Raw genomic sequence first — 21,510 nt, 5'->3', positions numbered from 1 at the left:
GTTGTCCCAGCTCCCAAAGAGACAGAATGGATTCTTCTTTCCTTTGTGAGTTTTGTGTGTGTGTGTGTGTGTATCTGTGTGTGTGTTTTGCTCTATCTGAATCCTCAACCCATTGGATGGTGACCACCTACATTGGGTGTGGTGGATCTTCCTTACTCAGTTACTGATTCAAACACCAACCTCTTCTGGAAACACCTTCACAGGCACACCCAGAAATGATACTTAACCAGCTAGCTGGCATCCCTTAACGCAGTCGACACCTAAAATTCACCATCACAGGGAGGGAATCCTTAACAGGGGCCATGGCTCCTATCCCTTCAGCCACATCTCCCTTGGCCCCTGTGCTCTTGGCCCCCGTACTTCTGTGGAACCTTTGGTGACAATGCTTCCTCTTAGCATAGAGACTATCTACTTTCTGTTTCCAGCAGTGGGAATGGTGTTCCCTCCAGTCCTCAGCTGGTGAACTCATCCTCTGACGTGCCTAACAAGTTCAAGTTCCCTCTTAACAGGCTCTCATAGTGTGGTGCTCTGTTCCTTAATGAATGCACTTGCAGTTCACAGGATGACAATTTGATCAGTATCTGTATCCCCTCCCCACTCCTCCTCTATAAACTCCATTATATTCCCAGTATCCAGAACTGTGCTCAATCAATACCTATTGAATGAATGAGTGATATAATTTCTATGTCAAATGTGAAGAAACAAGAATGAGGAAGGTCACATAACTTACCTGATACCACATATTAAGTAAATGGGAAAGTCTGAACGTGAACCCAGAGTATCTGATTCGGAAGCCCCGATTCTCAGGCTTTGTTACAGGGATAGGACCGTGCCTGTAGAAAGAGCCAGGGTCAGCCGGGCACGGTGGCTCAAGCCTGTAATCCCAGCACTTTGGGAGGCCGAGACGGGTGGATCATGAGGTCAGGAGATCGAGACCATCCTGGCTAATAACACGGTGAAACCCCGTATCTACTAAAAAAATACAAAAAACTAGCCGGGCGAGGTGGCGGGCGCCCAGCTGCTCAGGAGGCTGAGGCAGGAGAATGGCGTGAACCCGGGAGGCGGAGGTTGCAGTGAGCTGAGATCTGGCCACTGCGCTCCAGCCTGGGCAACAGAGCGAGACTCCATCTCAAAAAAAAAAGAAAGCCAGGGTCCAAGCTTGCACCTTCAGTATAACCTGAGCCAATTCCCTCATCTCAGCTGCCTGGGCAGCTGTCAGCCAAGCCTGGGGACACAGGGTTGGAGGAAGCATCCCTTCTGCAGAATTCTCCACACCACTGTGTAAAGGCTGGCTGCTGTCCACCATTGCTCTTCATCCAGGGACTGCAGGAAAATAGGGATGAGTCTCTTTGTCTCCACAAACTTCTCTGACCTTTCATTTTCATCATCTAAAAAAAATCTCGACCACGTAGGAGACCATGAAAGGACTTTACTTGTTTTGAGGGATCAACAGCTCATGAAATGGCACATCTTTGTTGGTGCAGAGAAAGGCTGCAGTGGTCCGATTTCTATTAAAAGTAAATAGTTAAGCCGCAGTCCTGAGGCAGCTGAGGAAGTGATTAGTGTGCTGACACAGTGATAGATGATAAACATAATAGAGCTTGACAGAAATTAATGATATTTTGAATCTTTAATAATGATACATAACTATCTAAAAGAGATATCTCCATCACAATGTAATTCTTTTAAAAGCCAGGGGGGCTTTGATGACAACTGAGTAAAAACTTTGTATATGGACAAGATTAGAGGGAAACACCGTAAATGGAAATAATTAAATTTCCAGAGTGTCAGAGTGGTAGGACTGTGAGTCTTTTATTTTAATTTCCTTTAATATTATCAGGATGGGCTTACGTGCAATGGATTCTTTTAAAAATAAAAAACCGAATGGAAAGCTGTCCTCTTCAAAATATGTGTCTGTTTTTTGACGAGAATACAAAGATTGAGTTAATGCATGCCCTTTTCCCTACTTCCAGCAACCCGAACTGTCTCTGTTCCATCCTGCAAATGAAAGTTACATGCAGGGCCATTGTCTGTGAGTTCTTGTCCATTAAGAGTTTGGGAAAATGCACACTTGCCTCAAGAGAAAAGGTCAGAAGCCGGCCAAAGGAATGCCTTCAGGGACAATGGGCCATTGTGACACCCGGGGCCTTGATTAATCACCTACATCTTCGGTGAAACGATTCTAAGTGGCATTGCAAGAGACACCTCGAGTTAGAGGCTGCACGAGAAGAGGAAGGGAGGCCCACTCAGGGCAAATCTGGGCGTCCCTCCTACATAGCAGGATCCGTGGTCTGGAACGCCACCCTGACCAGGCAGCAACCTTTAATTAAGTTCCCATTTCCTCACATCCTGGTTTGTTTCACTGCTAATCAGATGGAAATATTATTTGAGATCATAAATAATAATCCTACAAAAACATTTATGGCAGTTAGAGGTATTATAAGCCATCACTGATTTCCACAGCAAAGCCTGTTCCCAACAGCCACATGCTGAATCCGTGGGCTCTAAAAGTGGCCCACGGCATCTGTGGAAGCTCATAGGGTTGGCAATTCCAGAATCGCGTCTAAGGACCTTCCCTGCACTAAGTTTGCAAAGTAGTCACAACATGGTTTATGCTGGTGCAGTTGTCTGAGTCAGCTGCTAATGCCTCGCATATATTTAGTTTCCTTCCACTAAGGAGCTGAGAGTTTCTCATGATAAGAAACTTGGCAGTAAAAGAGTCCACTAGACCTCACATTCCCTGAATATCTCAAAGATTGGCTTTGCTTTCCTAACAAGAGCAAGCCATTTCTTCCATTTACAAAACCTCTTCAGAATCCTTCTGAAAAAATGATCAGGTTTTATCCACGATGTCAAACCAGCAAGAAGGCGGAAGACAACCCATGCTCAAGCTGCCTGATCAACGCGCTGGGCATTGTTGGGCCTGACCCGTGAATTCCTTCAAGCACCGTCATGAACGCCGCCCTCTGCACGGCGACAGACTGTCATTCTTCCCGCAAACAAATTCGCTTCCTGAGCGATGATTTTTGATTTAAAGAACGGTTGACAGTGGTTGTTTGACAGAGACAGAAGGCAGAGACAGAAGTGGGAGCAGATTTGGAAAAGCAGGACCAAAAGAATCATGAGTCTGAGAAGGGTACCTCACCTGACAGCCCTTTCCAAGATCAGCGGGCCGTTTTCTGTAATTAAAAAGGGAGTTCTGGGGACAGGTGAGGCCTGGCGTGATGAGTTTTGCTAAGCGGGAAGTGAGTACATCTTAATCAGAGACTAGAGCCAAGGACAAAAAGATAGAGAGCCTGGAGGTTAGCTGAAAAGAGAAAGAAGAGCAGAAGCTTGGGAAAGACACCAGAGAAGTTTGGGAGCCTACTTGGCCTTGGTTACCGGGCCGTGCTGCAGGAACACACGCAGAGCCCCAGCATCCTGACTTCTGTTCAGTGCAGCAGCTTCTCTTCCTTCCTGCTTACTTCCCTCAGCCCCTATTCATGCAAACCTTTGTCCAGGAAAACTGGGGGGCATTGAAGTGATAAACACAGGGCAAGACATTGTTCCAATTCCGGTTTCAGTACCAGATACCTGTGTGACCTCAGCATGCTGGGCTTCGGCATCTGCACTGAACAATGACAACACTGGACCCAGTGACCACTTCATCTCTGTCCAGCAGGTCTGCTCTATGACAAGGCACGATTTGCTTTCCGGTACCAGCAGCTCAAGAGCCCCTGTTCTGAGTGTCACAACAGTCTCCAAGATGGGTGTCCTGGTGATTTGCTGTTTTATAAAGCACACAGCTTTTATCCATCAATTCAGTCAGAGGATCCTTCTTTACAGGCTCTGCTGACTGTTACAAAGGAAATAAGTAGTAGCACAAAGGAAACAAGACATAGTTATTCTCAAAGGGCTGAGAATCTGGTTGGAGAAATCAGACAGATTCATAGATGGGCAACAAAAGCTGATAAGAGGGCCGGGTGCTGTGGCTCATGCAGGTAATGCCAGCACTTTGGGAGGCTGAGGCGGGTAGATCATTTGAAGTCAGGAGCTCAAGATCAGCCTGGTCAACACGGTGAAACTCCATCTCCACCAAAAATATAAAAATTAGCGGGAGGGTAGTGGCATGCGCCTGTCATCCCAGGTACTCAGGAGGCTGAGGCAGGAGAATCACTTGAGCCTGGGAGGCAGAGGTTGCAGTGAGCTGAGATCGCACCACTGCACTCCAGCCTGGGCAACAGAGTGAGACTTTTTCTCAAAAAAAAAAAAAGCTGATAAGACAACAAAATAAAAGACAACGCAGTGTAGTAGAAATGACCCTGGGGCTCTTTTTTCCCCCGCTGTATTTTTGTTATTCTTATAGATCTAGGGAGTAGGAATGTAGTTCTGTTACATGTCTATGTTGCATAGTGGTGACGTCTAGGCTTTTAGTGTACCGACTGCCCAAATAATGAACACTGGACCCAACAGGTAATCTTTCAGCCCTTACCGACTTCCCAACCTCCCCACCTTCTGAAGTCTCCAAGGATTCCCCTGTATGTCCATGTGGACCCACTGTTTAGCTCCCACTTCTAAGTGAGAACATATGATATTTGACTTTCTGTTTCTGAGTTATTTCATTTAGGAGAATGGTCTCCAGTTCCATCCACGTTGCTGCAAAACACACGATTCCATTCTCTTTTATGACTGAGTATATACAGCACATATTCTTTTTTTTTTGAGACAGAGTGTCGCTGTGTCACCCAGGCTGGAGTGCAATGGTGCAATCTCAGTTCACTGAAATCTCCACCTCCGGTTCATGCCATTCTCATGCCTCAGCTTCTGGAGTAGCTGGGACTACAGGCGCCCACTACCACGCCCGGCTAATTTTCTTTAGAGGGGGTTTCGCCATGCTGGCCAGGCTGATCTCAAATTTCTGACCTCAGGTGATCCACCCACCTCGGCCTCCCAAAGTGCTGGGATTACAGGCGTGAGCTGCTACACCCAGCCCCACGTATTCTTTATCCACTCATCTATTAATGGATACTTAGGTTGATTTCCCAACTTTGCTATCATGAACAGTGTTGGAATAAACATAAAAAGATGGGATGCTTCATGAATTTGTATGATATCCTGTGCAGGGGCCGTGCTCATCTTCTCTGCGTTGTTCCAATTTTAGTGTATGTGCTGCTCAAGCGTCCACCAGGACTGTTGGGTTCTATGTGAACTAACTCTCCTTTTGCCTCTTAGGCCTCAATATTCTTGCCTACTAAATGGGGTGTCAGACTACATGATCTCCAAGATCCCTTTATGGAGTACATAATAATTAACACAGGGAGGTGGAGAAACAGTGTGTGCAGAGGTGGTTGGGCCATTCAGTGTGTGACAGAGGCTGGTCTCTGCAGTGTGGGTCATAGTCAGACATGTTCACAGGGCAGGGCCGGGGAGGCCACTGGAAGCCAATGCCAGCACAGAACACGGAAAGCCCAGATGCCCAAGGTCGCCAGGAACAGGATATGTCTACCAGAGGGGCTGGAGGGTGAGAGAGAGAACACTAGGCTGGAGGCACCTGTGCCTTCCCAGGGAGGACTCTAATGTTTCCACTTTGTCCCACTGACATTGGGGAGCCTGGAAGGATTCTGAGCATGGCATGCGGGATGAAAGTGGCATTGCCATGGGGGTCTGACTGCTCTTAATGAGAATGGCCCTCAGATGGGGTCTCCTGGTGCCACCGGCATTGCAGTGTCTCCAGGGATTTTCCCATACTGGAAGGAACGAACAGGTAAAGAAGATTGAGGCAAAAGAGGAGAACCTCAAGGAACCTGAACCTATTGGATTTTCTACCAGGGGGATTTCTATCCTAACTTGCCATTGCTAGCAGCACAGACGTTTTGTGCTGTTCTTGATGCTTAGGAGTGATGTAACAGACTGGGGCACCTGGAAAACTCAAGTCAGCTTCTTTGAGAAACCTCTACAGAAAAATCAAACAACACTCACACCCAAAACAGCCACCACAAACCAGAACACCATCCTTTTTGCCCACAGGGGACAACAAGGAGGGGGTTTTCTGGTAGTCAGATCCTTGATTTACCAACTGCCTGAATTGAAGTCATTCTCAGAAATAAAGGCGCAAACTAAATTGCAAAGGGGAGGCAAGTCTTTAACCCTAAGCATTGTTTTGGGGAAGACGGATCGCTTTGCCTAACTGGAGGGTAATAAACATTTCTTCCACAGCTGTTGAAACATTTATACCCTTCACCATTGAGACAAGAAGACTGACAAAGAAAGCAATCGAAATGTTAACAGAAGGACTGGATAATGTTATATTGACTTCTTTGGAATTACTAACCTTCCATGGAAAGAGAATGGCATCTTCTAAAAATTAAACATTATTCTAAGTCTAGGACACACTTCTTTCAAGCAGCCTAGGTAAGATGATTTAGGAAGTTAGAAATGCAAACATTAGCTCAATAGATACAAAACAATTGAGTCTTATCCTTTCCATTTTTCTGATAAGGGAAGTTAAGGTGAAATGTCTAACTAATTCTCACCAGAAAGCAGGAATGCAGGGGAGAATTCCAGGAAAGAAGCCTTCGATCATTGCACACCAGGACAGATGGGCGTTCCCTCTGCACTGACCTGCGGGCAGTTACAGTCCCCACGTTGAACGGTGGCGGCCTCTGCTTACTCATCAGAGGCTGCCTGGCTTTCCAAGCTTACTCCAGAAACTTGTAGAGATTTGAGAAAACGCAACCACCTCTGCTAGCAAATTAGTCCCTGGGACCCCCTGGATCTCCGGCATTTCAATCACCTCCCACCTTCTGCCAGCATCTCTGCTGAGTTCCTCTCAGAGGGCCTGCCACGGAAGGCTGCTCTACACCCAGTGCTGGTCCCAAATGCTCACTCAGCTTCAGCCACAGCCCAGGTCACCACCGGCCAGGCCTTAAGAGTAGGATGCAATGAGTCCAGCAGGCAGATTTAGCAGCAGAGCTTCTGGGCACCTGCCTTATGCCGAGCCACAAGCTCCACAGAGCTGAGCTTTGTCCTCTTATTGTCACTTCTAGTCCCTAATAGGGGCTCAGCAAACATTTTCTGAATGTGTCACCAGAAGAAAGCCTGAATGCATGCATTAGAGTTGGAAGTGAGAGAGAGGGAGGGGGAGTCATGGTTACTTAAGGATGATTTAGAAGAAGGGCCTGCCTTCAAGGAGCTTATAATCTGGTGGTAAGAATAAGAAAAAATTATAATATAAGGCAGTATAATAAATTAACTGCCTAAAATACAGAAACAAAGATAGGGATGATCTCATTACCCTTTAGTTCATACATTGCTTTAATTCTAAATCTTGGGATATGGTTATAAGATGGTATTTGAGCCAAGTCTTGCACTATGGATAGGAATTCTCGCAAGCTGGCATGTGCTGCCTTCCTTTAGCCCTAGCCAGTGGCAGACATCACTAATTGATTTCTCCATGATAATTGATTACTGCAAGGCAGGGAAGGAGATACCATGTCTGAAAGTGCCTGTTCAATGTCTGATGCAAAGCAGGTGACTAATTCAAGTTCTTTTTTTTTTTTTCCTCTTCTTCCTTTCCCAGAAAACCGAATAAGGGTCCCAGTGACACTTTGCCATGGATGTCCCCACTGTTGGAATTGCTGTCAATGTTATGTGTTTAGTGGATGAAAACCCAGTTCTAAATGGCATCGCTAATCAATCATGGCTTGCTTTCCAACTGAGCTATACACTCCTTCTCAACACAGGGCCGTGAACTTACGTCTCAGGCCTAGGAGGTGCAAATGTGTTACTTATTGCCCCACCCTGTTCTAGATTATGAGCAGCCATTCTAGGACCCGGGGTTCAGAAAAAGAGGGATTCCAGAGGAATGCACAGTCACTGGTAACTCAGGGGCTTTGATGCAGTCCCAGGCATAGGATGTTCCTCCTCCTCAGGGTTTGACCCTCAGCGTGTCTGCCCGCACCCAGAGCCATCTTCCTCCATCCCTCCTACAGGTCAGGGAGAAAACTGAGTCCTCATGCACTATACACGTATCATTGACAGCAATTCCAACAGTGGGGACATCCAAGGCAAAATGTCACTGGGACCCTTATTTGGTTTTCCGGGAAGGGAAGAAGAGGAAAAACAAAAAGAACTTGAATTAATCATTAGCTTTGCATCAGGCATTGAACAGACATGGTATCTCCTTCCATCCCTTGCAGTTCTGAAAGGATTATTATATGTATTCTATCGTATCATTATGTATCATGGTTTTTTAGCCACTGGTGTTATTGATAATGCCAGTAACTAAGTCAACCTGTTTGACCAACAACAAATTTGGATGTTTCTGACTTTTTTTGGTAGACTTTTGCTGCTACTGTTAACTGCTCAAGGTATTCTAATAGGCACTTAGACCACACCTATGATTAGGAGTTCTTTGCAATTTGCTGTTCAGTCCCTAAACAGCAAGCAGACATCATATGGTCTCTAACAGGATTTGAATACCACTGGATTCTTTTGTCCTCTTCTGATTCCCTATTATACTCTTGCAAGTTCAACCAATAGCAATCTTTTGAAGTTTATAACTTTCTTAATTTCAAAGTTTTCTTGATGCCTAAGTAACAGGAGGTTTTCAAGGTGGAAATGCTAAATAAGTATACAATGCACAGTATAAATAACACACATCCAAGAGTATCCAAGACTTCAAAATCATTTGTATTAAGCTAGACAGCAGCTGTGAGAGTCTACCCTTGTATGATGTCCTATTATAAATATCAGATTAGAGGAAACTTGGGGAGTGAGGCCTTGTTCATTCATACTGGGTTTTATTAATTTTTCCTCCCCAGTACATTCAACATGAGACCATCTGAACACGCTCCAGGGGCACTCCTGTGCATTCATGCAACTGTTCTCATCAAAGGAGAAAAAATACTTCACCCCATTATTTTATGTGGCTTATCATCCAAAATACTTCCAAGAGAGTTTCAATCTTTAAAAATTTATAAGTACTTTTCATTAGGACGCTATTGTTTGATAGAATCGTAACCTCCTTCTGACACCTTGCTTCCCTAAGTAAAAATGTAATAACAACACTTACAACAATAACAACAATACAACGACAATCATAGTAATGGCAAACACCAGGTGGTCTGCACTTTCTATAGGCCAGGTGTAAGGCTGTGTGCCTCATCTGCATTCTGTCAACGAATCTTTTTTTTTTTTTTTTTTTTTTTTTTTTAACACAGTCTTGCTCTGTCACCCAGGCTGAAGGGGGGCGGTGGTGCAATCTCTGCTCACTGAAACCTCCACCTCCCAAGTTCAAGCGATTCTTGTGCCTCAGTCTCCAGAGTAGCTGGGATTACAGGCATGTTCCACCAAGCCTGGCTAATTTTTGTATATTAGTAAAGATGAGATTTCATCATGCTGACCAGGCTGGTCTCAAACTCCTGGCCTCAAGTGATCTGCCCACCTCGACCTCCCAAAGTGCTGGGATTACAGGCGTGAGCCACCACACCTGGCAATTCTGTCAATGAATCTTTATCAGAGTCCCATTTTAAAGATGTGCAAACTGAGGCTGGGAGAGGTTTAGGCAGCTGGCCTAAAATAATGATAAGTAACACATGGATCCAGGACTTGACGACAACAAAGTCAATATTTTTCTTCCTCTCTTTAAATGGACTCCCTTTCTTGTTTTTCTATAACCCAGATAAAACATTCCTCAATTGATTGATCCTATATAATTATATACACATACGTTTTACTTCTCCAGTGTTTTAACATCTAAGATCGTCTACAAGTTCTATACATCAGTAATTATTTCATTTCATGAAATGGGAAGTAGCAGTTTTTTTCATTTGGCAGCTTGTAAACTCAGTCAGACAGAATCAAATCACTTCCCTTAAGCTCACCACAGGCAGGTAGCCTCATTACCTAAAAAAGAGAACAAAAAAGAAAAAGAAAAAAAGGTTCCCTTCTTCATGAGCCTTCCACAAATGCATTCTGCATCTTTATTGCTGCTTTCATTACTTGGCTCTCGTTAGACTTTTCCCCCAGATGTTCTTAATTTGGGGGTTATTTTCCATTGCATGTGGGCCTTTCAGTACTGTAAATATTTGACTTCAATATTTTCCATAGCTTGAAGAACTTTACAGTGGTCACTTCAGACATGGTTACAGAATGTTCTCTGATCCCTTCAGGCTGCTCTGTAAATTAGAAACCTGGTAGTTGATATCTTGTGGGCTCCACACACCATTTTTTTCTCAGACTTTGATGTCTAAAAGTGCATTGCGTCATTTAGGCCTTAGGCACATACAGAGATATCCCTGAAGCACAGATCGGGGTGGCTCATATGAATGAATTTTTTCCTATTAATTTCTTCTTTATGGTGGGATCTCATGTTAAAAATCATATCGTAAATTTTTTTTTTTTTTTCAGATGGAGTCTCGCTCTGTTGCCCAGGCTGGAGAGCAGTGGCGTGATCTCAGCTCACTGCAACCTCCACCTCCCGGGTTCAAGTAATTCTCTGCCTCAGCGTCCCAAGTAGCTGGAATTACAGGTGCCCTCCACCATGCCTGGCTAATTTTTGTATTTTTTAGTAGAGACAAGATTTCACTATTTTGGCCAGGCTGGTCTTGAGCTCCTGACCTCATGATCCACCCACCTTGGCCTCTCAAAGTGCTGGGATTATAGGCATGAGCCACTGCATCCAGCCATATTTTAGATTTTTAAAAGATCTCTGCCAGTGGTCTTCAGTGGTACCATCTTGATTCAGCCTTGAATACAAATCTTTCTTATATGAAATGCCCTAAACCCACTCCCTCCCAATCCTAGACTGTACTTGCCCTCTGCTCGCCATTTCTTCCACCTCATCCTTCTCCATTGTCCTGCCCAATTGAGGCTTTCCCTATGATGCCTTCCTTCCCAACCAACCTTCCCTTGGGTCTTTTTAAATTAATATGTACTAATAACCATGTTAATATTAATACATCATGTTAATCAGCAATAAATCAATTTTGTGTCATCTAAGGACATATTCGCATAACTAATCTAACTATTAAAAATTACATTTATTTGAAGTTACACAGGTTTTTCACATGTATTTTGCACTGATTTACGAATTGAGAGCCATGAGGGACAACAAAAAATATCTTTCCATATTCATTCTCAGAAAGCAACTGTTTCATTTTGGTATTACATATCATATTGCAAGAAAATAACATTCTCTATCACGTGAAAAAAAGAAATGCTATAAATTAAATCATCAGTGGACTTGAAAAAAGGTGCTATTAAGGCATGTGGTCTAGCTTGCCAGTATAGGAATTTTGCTAGTAATGTGCTGTCTCACTTTTTTTTTTTTTTTGCAAGATGTTGATAAATAACACGTTTATAAATGGCTCGCATAATGGATTTTTAACAACTTCCTTGGGAAATAATTTTATGTTCCCATAAGATTTTCCTGCTATGAAGCTTTTCCTGCCACTTGTTCTAAATTTCCTTTTGACATATTTGATGGTTCAATAAGGTGTTGGTTTCATTGAGTGCTATATATCACCAGCGTGGAGCTGGCGTAAAGGGTCACGGCTCTTTACAATGGTAAAGGACGGAAAAGTTTGAAATTATATGAACCACGTGGTCACTAACTTGTCTGTTCAAATTTTAAATTGACTATAAAATATTCTCAACACTTTTACATTGAAAAGATTCAATTTGTGTGACAGTATATTGAGTATGAATTTGGGGGGTTGACTATCTTTGTTTTGTTTGTTAGAAATGCTCATGTTAGGGCCAGACATGGTGGCTCATGCCTGTAATCCCAGCACTTTGGGAGGCCGAGGTGGACGGATCACCTGAGGTCAGGAGTTCAAGACCAGCCTGACCAACATGGTGAAACCCATCTCTACTAAAAGTATAAAAATTAGCCAGGTGTGGTGGCGCGTGCCTGTAATCCCAGCTACTCTGGAGGCTAAGGGAGGAGAATCACTTGAACTTGGGAGGCAGAGGTTGCAGTAAGCCGAGGTCATGCCACTGCACTAGAGCCTGGGCAACAGAGTGAGGTTTCGTCTCGAAAGAAAGAGAGAGAGAGAGAGAGAGAGAGAGAGAAAGAGAGAGAGAGAGGCACAGAGAGAAAGAGAGGAAGGAAGGAAGGAAGGAAGGAAGGAAGGAAGGAAGGAAGGAAGGAAGGAAGGAAGGAAGGAAGGAAGGAAGGAAATGCTCATGTTAGCTGTTTATCGCTGGACCCTCTGGACTATCTTCCCACTTGAGGTGACACAGGTGAAGAGAGCTGTCCACCCTAGAGCTGGAGAAGCCACCTTTGACGGCTGCCCATCTGTGGCACTTCCGACCTTCTCCCTATCTGCCCGCTAGTGCTCATGGTAATACTAGTACCTCTGCCACCCTCTGCTGCCACCATCAAGTAGTGGCATCTCAGTGGTTGCTGGTGACGTTGGGTTCTCATCTTTCTCTCTATCCGGTAAGATAATGCTTTTATCGTTACATGTTTTTGTTTGATTTCTTTCCTCCATTGGATCTCCTCTGGGAGAAGGGGTTGGGATTTGGGGACCGTACCAAAATAACTCTTTCAGTTTTGCATTTTCAGGACATGCAGTTGTTTCCTCAAGGAAAATGAAAACCAGGTCAGAGAAGGTTCCAGTGGACCCCCACACTGTAACTGAAATGTCCCTGCTTCCTCACACCTCCCCCCACCAGCCTCCTCACTCGTGTGATTTTTCTCTCAGGAATCACTCTGTCCCTCTGAAGTTTGGCTTCCTTCCCCTTCCCCCCAACTCTTCCAGGTCAGACACATCTCTACATCTCTGGGGTCAAGCTTCAGCATTTCCTATGGAGCTCCTGGGCCTCCTTTAAATTTAAAAAAAAAAATGGCTGTGCATTGGCTTCAATGTCCCCAAATACCCACAAGCACATGCATGGATTTGCCAGCCCAAAATCCAGAAGGGGCTCTGGAAAGTGAGGAATCACCTAACTCCGTGTGCAGTCTGGACCAGGCTGCTCTTCTGAACCCAGTCACACGTTCGATTAAAATCTTCGAAGAATATAATTCGAATGGACAGATATCAAAATGTGAATTGTGATGTGGGTAGTGTGGGTGATATTAACACTTTTCCTTTTTACTTAACAGTATTGCCTGACTTTCCTATAATATCATATTAGCATTTTGCAATAAGCTATTCATTGTAATTGAGATATGGGGGACTGATACAGGCAGTGGCAGTGAGAATGGAGAGAGAAAGAAAAAGATTTGAGAGTATCTAGAGAGTGCTAGGCCTGGTGACCAAGAGAGTGACCTGGAGCTAGGGAAACACCAATCCAAACAACTGGTAGACAGCGCATAAATACTGAAAATACAGAAGGGACGTGTGGCAGATGCCAGGGTCTCCTCAACATCCTTTCTTCCTCTCCCACTGTTCAGTAACTGAGTTCTTTGGGGCAATGGACTCCATGTTAGTTCTACAGGTCCCCATCCCACCACAGGTCCACGTCAAGCAGCCAGATCTCATCCACCTGATGTGGTTCAACTAGCACAGTTCTGAGCCATTCAGCAAGTGATATTCCCCTGGCCACACTGCTCACTTCAAGGGTGATCCAACCAGCATAAAGCTCTAGATTTGAGCTTGAGAATTGTGGGAAGGCCTCCTCCTGGCTATTGTGTGTGTTTAAAGAAGCCCAGGCTGCAATGGCAGCCATCCTAAGGCCAAGAAGTCAGTCAGCCTTGGAATGCAACCAACACAACAGAAGGCCAAGCAGCCAGAGAGGAACAAATTGGATCCCTGATGGCAGCATGGAGCCACTGGATTTGCTGACCCAAAGTCCTTCCCGCTACTGAGCTTTCCAGTTTAATGAGCTAATTAATTGCCTGATAATTTAAAGTGTCCTGGCTAGTTCAGAGCTGGCTGGGAATGGGGTGGAAGATGAGAAAGACAGCTGCTAAATCCCTGCAAGATATTCAGGGGCCATGTCCAGGAAGCAGTTAAAAAGTGGAACTTGTACCTTGAACTCAGAATAGAGACTTAGACTCAGAATGAACTCGGGAGTTACTAAAATATGTATCAGTCAGCTACTGCTGCATAACAAACTACCTCCCCAAACTCAGAAGCATGTGAGATGGTCAGGTGTGGGGGCTCTGCTCATTGCTGCTAAGCTTGGCTGGACTCAGCCTCCACATGTTTATTAAGACTCCCAAAGCAAATCACATAGTTGAGTTCATCTTCAGTTGGCTGGAGAATGTATATTCTGCTTCTGCTTCAAAGTTGTATTGAGAAGGGTGTGGTTTCAGGAAGAAATAAAAGCTGTGGAACAATGTTGCTCTCCATCACATGGTGCCATTCCAGGTGAAGCCCTGGGTATGGATAAAATACCCTGAAGAAAATATCAATGAGATAAGGGGACACCAATAGCTATGGAGCAGAAGATGGGCACATGACAAAGGTTTTAAAGAGAAACTTCACTTATTGATTGTATAGCTATTTATTGAGTGCCAACTGTGAGTTGGGCTCTGTTTCTATTTCTGGGGTGGGAAAGCTGTCAAAAAAAACCCCTGCATCATGAAGCTTCTATTCTAGTAAGACATTGGGGAGACCAACAATATACAAGATAAATAATAAAACATGTAGAATGTTAGTTATTAAGTGGTAGTAAATGAATATTTAAAGCAAAGAAGAGAAGTGGCTATGTAGTGATGGGAAGGGGGTGAAATCGTAGTGTCCCTGGCCAGAGAAGGATGCACTAAGAAGGTGCAGTGAAGGCTCAAAGGAAGTCAGGGAGGAAGCCATGCAAATGCCTTCGGGAACAGAAGGAACAGAATGTGCACAGACACAAAGCAGGGGTGTGTCACGTGTTCAGGGCATAGTGCACAGGGCAGTGTGGCTTGAACAGAAGGAATAGGGAAGAAAAGTAAGAAATGAGTCACAATGACGGAGCCACTCACAGCCTCGCACGTCATGAGGACTTTGGCCTGGATGGAGTGAGTTGGTGGCCAGTGGGGAATTTTGCTCAGAGGAATGACATGATCTGATTGTAACAGGATCCCTGTGGCTGACTTAACTGACAAAACTGAAATTAATTTTACTGATGTTGACAGAAGGCTATAGCAGTGAAGAGGGGAGAGGGCAGGGGAGCCAGATCTGCAGGAGGATCATTAAAAGGCTATTGTGGGAAGCTGGGAGAAGCTGATGGGGGCTTGGAGCAGAGTGGGTTAGTATGGGGGGAGAATGTGACCTGATTCTCAAGCTAACATGATCTGCTAGGGAGTTTCATGTGGGGTGTAAGAAGTAGAGAGGAATGAATGTTCACTCCAATCTTAAGCAATTGGAAGAATTCACTGAAATTGGAGACAGATTTGAAGAACAGATTTGGTGGAAACATCGGAAGATCTAATTCAAACATGGTGAGCTTCAGATGCCCACTGAATGTCCGAAAGCACCAGATGTCAAGGAGAAGCTCAGGTGCGCCAGTCTGGAATTCAAGGGGAAGGCCAGGGCCAGCAAGTATATTTGCCAGTGGTCAGGATATAGATGATACCTACAGCCAGGAAACAGCATGAGGTCCCCTAGGGGTGCGTGAGGACAGAAAAGAGAGGGGCTCAGAGGACTGAACCCTGATGATTACCATGAAGACCAAGGATTACTGCGACATTCAAGGTCAGAGAGATGAGGAGGAGCCTCAGCTGTGCTTGGGGGCGGGGTCAGCTGCAGGGTAGGGGCTGCCCAATCTCAGGAAGCTGGAGAGCATTTCCGGGAAAGAAGAGAGAGGCTCCAACTGGATCTGAAGCTGATGGGGAAGTAGAGTATGACGAAGGCCAAAATCCTCCTTTAGATTTGGTGCCAGTGATGATCTTAGTCAGAATACTTTCAGGGTGCGGCAGAATCAAAGCCAGGCTATGGCTTCTGAGATTTCAGGGGCTTTTGGAAGAGGAGGAAATGGAGGTGGTGAACTTGGACAAATATTTAAGAATGTTTGCTACAAAAATTACAATGATGACGACCATAGTGATGACGATGATGGTCGCTCACTAATATCTATCATCTAAACACTTTACATGCATTGAATCAATGGAAAGCAGCAGAAAGAGATAAGGCAGTGTCTGACACTAAACGGGGTCCCAGAAAGGTGTGTGCCTTTGGCTGTGGTGTGTGTGCAAATATCTGAAACCACAGAGCAGGTGGACAGGCTGAAGGGAAGGAGGTGGTGAGAGAAGAAGCAACAGACACAGGGAGGAGGGGATGACCGGAGGCCCCAGAGCCTGGATCTATTGGATGGAATTCAGAGGGACTCACTTGAGTGAAGGAGATGCACTCTCTGTACCCAAAGGAAGAAGGGAAGAGTGACAAGAGAAATTTTATTAACGTATTAAGAAGGAGGCCAGGAGGAGGTGAGGTCGTTTGGAGGAGAGAGATGAACAGGGTATGGGAGATACTGAGCAGCCACAGATGGCCTCATTGGGAATGGAGACCAGATGGGCTGTGTCTACCAGAAGTGCCGATCGGCCTGACAGCAGGGGCCCCAGGAATGTATGAGCAGAGTATCGGTGCTGAGAAGTCACCAGAGGAAAAAGAAACTGAAGGGAGAAACACAAAAGAGGATGGAGTGATGGCCCACAGTATCAGGCTTGGCAAGGATGGGAGACATGGAGTGAGGGAGGGTGAGGAAGGGAGGAAGGATCTGAGGGAGCTCACAGAGGAGCGCAGTTTGCGCAGGGACAAGAAGGAGGCATGGGAAGCCCAGGGCGCATTCATTTCAGGGGTATTTGCTGAGAGGCTGCTGTGTGCCGTGCACTCCCTCGGAGCCCTAGACACATTAGGAGGTGGCATTTAGAGTGTCCTAGGGGGCAAGAGCTGGAGTCACAGAGTAGATGAGATTGCTCAGGAGACCATGAGTTAAGAGAGAGGAGACTCAAGGGCAGAACTTCAGGGAAAATGTCTCTTCCATGAAAGGGGTGAACAGGAGAAGTTGTGCCAAAGCCCCAGGGAAGGAGGAAAGCTCTTGACCCCCCAACCTCTACCCAACCTGCTATCTGCCCACCTCCATGAGCTCCATGAGTGAGCCCTGAAATGCAGGGGAGGAGAGAGGTTACAGGGCGAGGCGACTGCATCTGACCACCTGACTGAGGAATAGTCTTCCCCTACAGGAAAGGCATTCTCCCCTTCTGAAGGTGCAGCTTAGAGAGGGAAGGACACTTAGGAAGCAGTGAGAAATTGGATATGCAGCCACCAAGCCAGGGCAGCTGAGTCCACCTGGTGGCCGGTGGGTGATATGAAGGCAGTACTATCATTGCAAGTGATTTCAAGAGAGGCTGCAGCAAAGTTATCAAAGATGGTCAGTGTTCATGACGGCCATGGAAGCTTCAATTTGTGTAGACTGGATCTTTTACTAAGTTCTTTCAACATCCTTCACCTCATTTGATTTTCACCATAGCCATGTGAGACTTGACCCCTCAAAGATGGGAAAGTTGGGGTCAAAAGGAGATTTAACGAACTCGCCCAAAGATGCACAGCTGGAATGAAAGTTACATGAAAGTGACCCTTTGCAATGGGAGCATCAAGATTGTTTAATTTATTGTGCACGGTCCTCTTTTTTTATGCTATGTGAAATGTCAAGAATAATTTCCTGATAATCAACAATGCTCATTTCTTTGTTTCTTTCCCTTTTACTGCCTTTTCAGAAACTTTGCTCATGTCTTTTGGAAGCTTCTATTCCAATGAGTCTTTTCCAGCTCTCCATTATTGGCAAGGTGTGAGGGAACTAGTCACTCCCCAAAGACTACCAGAAAAGTTCATTTTCTAGTTGAGCTGGGAGGTGCACCTTAACCACGAACATGGAGACTTCCTCTGGTTTCACATGGAGGCCTCCCGCCTTCTTGTGTATGTCAGTGGGGCAGTTACTGAGTTGGGTAAAGATGCTCTTACTGGCCATACAGGGTATGTTGAAGAAATGAAAATACAACCTAGGTAAGCATTGAGTTCATTTCAACCAACATTTTCTAGGTGCCTAGAATGGGCGCTGTTTGGACAAAATGGTGCATGGGGATTCAACATTCCCAAGGTCAAACAAGAAGGCCCAGGTCTCTGGGTAGCAGTCCAGGGACAACCAGCACCACCACAGATGGCTTCCCAGGCAGAGGGGAGCAGCCTGGCACAGATACAATAGTTATGCGCTTTTAGGGACACGCACTCCTTAAAAACTGAAGGCAAGTATGGAATCTCCAGGAAAATGTACATGCGTGAAAACTACATATAATTTGTGGAGTTTTCTGACAGTCAGAAGTATTTCCTGTACCTCAGACTAACAAGCCCTTAAAACCTGGCCTTTTTTTTTTTTTTTTTTTTTTTTTTTTTTTTGAGATGGAGTCTCTCTCTGTTGCCCAGGATGGACTGCAGTCACATGATCTTGGCTCACTGCAACTCCCGCCTCCTGAGTTCAAGTGATTTTCCTGCCTCAGCCTCTTGAGTAGCTGAGATTATAGGTGTGCACCACCACATCTGGCTAATTTGTGTATTTTTGGTAGAGATGGGGTTTCACCGTGTTGACCAGGCTGGTCTTGAACTCCTGACCTCAAGTGATCTGCCCACTTCAGCATCCCAAACTGCTGGGATTACAGGAGTGAGCCACTGTGCCCAGCCAAAACCCTGCTCTTCTGAACAAACTCAAGGACAAAGCAGATACGTGGCAAATTTCAGCTGTATATCCAGAGTTCACCGTCCACTCTCTATGCCTGTTTCTGCAGCCCTTGAAGGAAGGCCATGACGGCAGCTTATAACATCAGTCTCACCCCCACTTCACCCCACCCCACTCCTTTCCCTGAAGTAAACCCTCCCCCCGTCCAAGCCAAACTCCAGCGCTCACCCTTCCTCTGGGCCCTCATAGCATTTTGTTGACACTCCAGTTAAAGCCTTGCTTCCTTGTCTACCTGGGTCTCTCCTTAGGAAACTGTGAGTCCCTCAACAGCACAGGAACAACACCTTGTCCCTTGTACTTCCCACTGCCTGGCAGCCCAGAGACACTTAGTAAATACCACTTGTGCCAATGGATGCTTAAATGGCTCAGGCACCAATTTTGATTGTTTCGTAATTCTCCAATGTGATTAAAAGTCATTTGCTGCTTCAAAACTCGGAGCGAAAGTTATTTTACAAAGGCCTGTTAAAATGACACAGGGGTGCATGGTCTAATGAGTCCTCTTGTGAAATTTCCTCTGGAATGTGAAGCACCCCAATGTTCTGAAAGCTTGCTGAAGCTCTTCTTCTGAAAGCCAACTGTGTCTGCTTCTCATGGTAAAGTTTTACAGTAGCCTTTGGCATAAGGTAGTTCCATCCTACGGGACCCAAGCCAAGACGTAAGCCCCCTGGTTTAAGGTTATATCTCTTTTGTGCACTTAAAAATGTATTAAGTGAATAGATCACATGGTTAGTGCTCTTAACACAGTAAAAAATGGGGAGACACAAAGACATTTGTGGAGGCAATAGGTACATTTATCTTGATTGTGGTGATTGTCTCAGTGGGTATGAACGTATCAAACTCCTCAAACTGTGTACATTAAATAAGTGCAGGTTTGTATATTAATTTTAAAAACAACTCAATAAAGCTGTTTTTTAAACAGATATTTCTCATACAGGCAGGGCCTGGGGTTAATGGAGGCGGGGGCGCTGAGATGTGCTGGGAGGGAGGAGGGAACAGGAAGGGCTGGGGGAACAGGTGGCCCTGAGAGGAGCTAGGAGATCTGAGGGTGAGGGAGAGAACTGGGGGGCATGGGGTGCATGGTGAGCCCAGAGTCCATTGTTTAAGGTGCAGAATTTAAACTAGCCATTATCAGGTAAAAGTATTTCACAGGTGGTCAAAAAGGTAATAACATCTAAGAAGCAGATATGCCATTCAATAACCAAGTTTTCTGAGAGCTTCATCAGGTATCTTGAAACTCAGGAAAAGGAGGCATGCCAGCTTTCAGCGTGGAGGAAAACAAAGTGGCATTTGGGGTGTGCTGAAGAGGTATGGGGACACTCGGGTCCCCATCTGGACCAGTCCAGGGAGGGGCCTTGGGGGGCTATCCTGGTCAAAACAATACAACAATCACAAAAGTCAAGCTGGTGCAGGAGGGCACGAGGCTCGGGGTCTGGAGTGGCTGACTCCTCCGTGGGGTAGGTGGTGCCAGGTACCCAGCCAGGAGGGCGTTGCCACAGGGCTCCCCAGGGGCAGTCAGACACCCAAGAAGCAGGGCTGGACTGGTTCAGTGCTTTCTCCAAGGTCTGCTTCGAGGTGATGGAGGCCTGGCAGCAGCCCATGGCCCCAAGCAGGGCTCCCAGGGAAGTGGCTGCAGGAGCTGGGCAGGGTCCCAGGCCCCACAGAGAAGCCTGGCTCCTCACCCTCGGCCCACAGAGAAGGCCGGCTCCTCACCCTAGGCCCACAGAGAAGGCTGGCTCCTCACCCTCGGCCCACAGAGAAGGCCAGCTCCTCACCCTAGGCCCAGAGAGAAGGCCAGCTCCTCACCCTAGGCCCACAGAGAAGGCTGCAGCATTGCAGGGAGACCCAAGCAAAGCCATTCCTGTGGGACAGACGCTGACATTAACAACAAAGGCAGGAACTGAGACCCAGATGGCACTCAATCATGTGGCACTCATTCCTGCAGCACTCACTCCTATGTCACTCACTCATGTGGCACTCATTCCTGTGGCACTCACTCATGTGGCACTCACTCATGTAGTGCTCACTCCTGTGGCACTCACTCCTGTGGCACTCACTCATACGTCACTCACTCCTGTGTCACTCACTCATGTCTCACTCCTGTGTCACTCACGTGTCACTCACTCCTGTGGCACTCTTGTAAGCCAGGTACTCTTCTCCATGCTGGGCATGCAATGACACATTGAACTCCTAACAATCCTGTGAGGGAAGTGCGAATAGCATCAAACCCCTCGCATGGATGAGGAGACTGTGGCAGTGAGAGATGAAGTAACTTGCCAGGCTAGTGTTGGTGGAGTTGGGATTTAAACTCAAGCAGCATGGCTCCTGGGCTCATCCTCTTAAACCCTATACTGTATTTTCTCATGGTATGGGGAAAGAGGAAGGAGGCAGGGAGTTAAGAGCCAGAGGTGGGCATGTTGGCTGAGCCTGGGTTTAATTCGCTCACACACACACTGCCAGCAGGGGACGTGGCCCTTGTTCCATGTCCTGGCCTCAGGGCAGCAGTCCCATGGATGGATTCTGAGCTGGGAAAGGGAGATGTAGGAGTTGCTGGAGGTATGTCTATGACTCTATAAATGGATGGTCTGAACTCCCTCCCAGACAGAGCGAAAGTCTCGCTGTGTGAGTGTCATGGACACGGCATGTGCACCCCTGGAGCCCAAGTGATGTTATTGCAACAAAGGTCAGATCATGTCCTATTTAAAAGCTTCTCCTGGCTCCCCATGTCACTCAGAAAGCTCCTTACCATGACCTGGAGACCCCTCTGACCCCACGTTCTAACTCACCTCCCTCCACTCCCCTCACTCTGCTCTATCCTGCTGGCCACCTAGCTCCTAGCTCAGGGCCTTTGCACATGGCACAGTCCCTTCC

At 46.1% G+C, this 21,510-nt stretch overlaps 1 protein-coding gene and 1 non-coding gene across 2 annotated transcripts in view; one reads left to right on the top strand and one right to left on the bottom strand.

The window, feature by feature from the left end:
* COPS8 (COP9 signalosome subunit 8) overlaps positions 1-21,510 on the top strand; it is a 439,461-nt gene that overhangs the window by 350,544 nt on the left and 67,407 nt on the right. The window lies entirely within an intron of this gene.
* LOC126933226 (U6 spliceosomal RNA) lies at positions 5,059-5,160 on the bottom strand. Its single transcript, XR_007718471.1, has one exon. It is a non-coding gene; the product is annotated as a U6 spliceosomal RNA (small nuclear RNA).

The sequence above is a fragment of the Macaca thibetana genome, chromosome 12 (genome assembly GCF_024542745.1).
Source record: "Macaca thibetana thibetana isolate TM-01 chromosome 12, ASM2454274v1, whole genome shotgun sequence".
NCBI lineage: Eukaryota > Metazoa > Chordata > Mammalia > Primates > Cercopithecidae > Macaca > Macaca thibetana.
Note: the sequence above shows the minus strand (reverse complement) of the source record. Positions and strands in the feature narration are given on the sequence as shown.